The sequence below is a fragment of the Hippoglossus hippoglossus genome, chromosome 15 (assembly GCF_009819705.1).
Source record: "Hippoglossus hippoglossus isolate fHipHip1 chromosome 15, fHipHip1.pri, whole genome shotgun sequence".
NCBI classification, from domain to species: Eukaryota; Metazoa; Chordata; class Actinopteri; order Pleuronectiformes; family Pleuronectidae; genus Hippoglossus; species Hippoglossus hippoglossus.
Genome location: NC_047165.1, coordinates 800,419 through 802,918, shown reverse-complemented (window position 1 = coordinate 802,918; position 2,500 = coordinate 800,419). Strand labels below are relative to the sequence as shown.

At 46.5% G+C, this 2,500-nt stretch overlaps 2 protein-coding genes across 2 annotated transcripts in view; one reads left to right on the top strand and one right to left on the bottom strand.

Annotated features, from left to right (window-relative positions):
* The window catches only part of kif20ba (kinesin family member 20Ba), a 48,610-nt gene extending 48,299 nt beyond the window's left edge, over window positions 1-311 (top strand). Inside the window, exon 39 of the mRNA XM_034608877.1 lies at window positions 295-311. The gene's annotated coding sequence lies outside the window, so the exon portion shown is untranslated. The remainder of the gene's footprint in view (window positions 1-294) is intronic.
* LOC117775573 (ninein-like protein) overlaps window positions 1-2,500 on the bottom strand; it is a 29,222-nt gene that overhangs the window by 6,066 nt on the left and 20,656 nt on the right.

The following is a 2,500-nucleotide window of genomic DNA, read 5'->3' as shown; positions in this document are numbered from 1 at the left end:
CTGTAAGACCCCCCCCTCCTGCTCTGATTGGTCAGCTGCTCCACTCTGTGATTGGTAAACATCTGTAGTCTGACTTTGTTTTGTTTTTCAATTCATGTGTTTGTTACTGATTATAACAATATTTAACAATTCCTTAAAAACCTGTTGATAAAAGTCATTCATAATTATAACCAATCATGTTAAATATACAACGTATATAGCAGCATATACTGTGTGTGTGTGTGTGTGTGTGTGTGTGTGTGTGTGTGTGTGTGTGTGTGTGTGTGTGTGTGTGTGTGTAATGATGTCGGTTTTCTGTTTTTATTGAGAAAGCAGCTGTGACCTTCAGTTTTTATTGAGATGGAGAAAAGAACATCTGTATCAGTGTGTTCCAGCTGAAACATCAGGATTCTTCACGTAGTGATGCATCTGTCACAGTTTATTTCGAACTGGTCCACAGCTGCTGCAGCAGAGACTTCCTTCACTCTGACCCGTCTTCAGCTGAGCTTCCTGGTGACCCTGAAGAAGTGAGATGTCTCCTCTCGTCATTCTCTCGTTTCTGTTGCTCAGACTGACGTCATCTCTAAAACGCCGCTGAGCGTGACCTTAAACTGCGGTGCAGTGAGTCACGTGACCTCCTCCAGGCGGCCGTTTCCCAACATGCAACATACATGTTAGCTGTGTGAGCTACGGACACAATGAAGCCATGTGTTTCTCAGAGCCATAGTTTTAACCACAGACTGTAAATAAAGATGGACGACCTCACAAATCCTCTTGACTTTTGACTCATGATTGGTCGAGCACATGTGTGGGCGGGACACAAGATGGCAGCGTTGGAGGAAGTGTTGTTGGAGACATGTTGTGTCTTTACCGTCTCGAGAACCTCGTGAGGCTTTTTTCAGCAGCTGTGACGTTTGAATAAAAGTTCTTGTAAATGAATTCCTCCCTTTTAATCCCCAGAGACCCTGAATGAAGGAATCATGTGTTCATCTTAATCGTCCTTTGAAGAACAAACTGACTCCAGAGTCCAACCGTCCCTCCCCAGAGACACGGGGCAGCACCTGATCAGAGCCAGAGGGCGGCCGGCGGCAGGACGTGATGCGATTGGACGAGACGCTCACGAGTCGCAGTCTAACAAGCTGGTGGGTTGAGGCCGAACAGGACGGAGGCTGAGCAGACTGCTGCTGTCAGGGAGGCTCAGCTCTAACTCAGGTTAACATGAACCTGGTCCTGTCGTCTCCGAGGGACAAATCCAACAGTTGGACTTTGACGTCAGTGCTGCTCTGTCACAGCTTTAATCTGAACATCTGCTTCAGTTCGTTTCCCAGCGCAGCTGAGAAGAAAACACCTGAGACACCGAGCAGACTTTAACCCTGAAGAATCACACAATTCTAAACTTTATTTAATTAGCAGAACAATGAGCTGGAACAGAGACGACCTCTGATCTTCACAAAGATCTCACATATAATCAGTTCATGCAGGAACATGTTAAAATCCATCCTGAAACAAACAGGGCGTCTGTAAAGTGGCTAAAAGAGAAGAGATCAATGTTTAAGTTCCCAAGATGCACCTGTGGTCTCTGAGGTTTGGATTCTAGTTGAACATCAGTGAAGCGTAAAGATCGAACCGAGGAAGTCATCCGTCCGTCCACTGCGCCCGCCGCTCCATCACACACGTTAGCACTTAGCTTCCTGCTGACCTAGAAACACTGAGGTGTGTGTGGGTGAGTGAGTGTGAGTGTGTGTGAGTGTGTGTGAGTGTGAGAGTGTGTGAGTGTGTGTGAGAGTGTGTGAGTGTGTGAGTGTGTGTGAGAGTGAGTGAGTGTGAGTGTGTGTGTGTCTGTGTGTGTGTGTGTGTGTGTGTGTGTGTGTGTGTCTGTGTGTGTGTGTGTGTGTGTGTGTGAGTGTGTGTGTGTGTGTGTGTGTCTGTGTGTGTGTGTGTGTGTGTGTGTGAGTGTGTGTGTGTGAGAGTGTGTGAGAGTGAGTGAGTGTGTGAGTGTGTGTGAGAGTGAGTGAGTGAGTGTGTGTGTGTGTGTGTGTGAGTGAGTGTGTGAGTGAGTGAGTGTGTGTGTGTGTGTGTGTGAGTGAGTGTGTGAGTGAGTGTGAGAGTGAGTGAGTGAGTGAGTGTGAGAGTGAGTGTGAGTGTGTGAGTGAGTGTGAGAGTGAGTGAGTGAGTGAGTGAGTGTGTGTGTGAGTGTGAGTGTGTGAGTGTGTGAGAGTGAGTGAGTGTGTGAGTGAGTGTGTGAGTGAGTGAGTGTGAGAGTGAGTGAGTGTGTGTGTGTGTGTGAGTGAGTGTGTGAGTGAGTGTGTGTGTGAGAGTGAGTGTGAGAGTGTGTGTGTGTGTGTGTGTGTGTGTGTGTGTGTGTGAGTTTAAGTTTATTGAACTAATTGATTTTTAAAGTTTTATTTTGAAAAGAATCTTAAAGTAATAATGAACTTTTCGATCTTTTGGAAGATTCAGATTTTCTTCAGGGGTGAAAGTTCTGAATGAACGTTTCTGTGCTGTTGATGGGGGGGGGGGG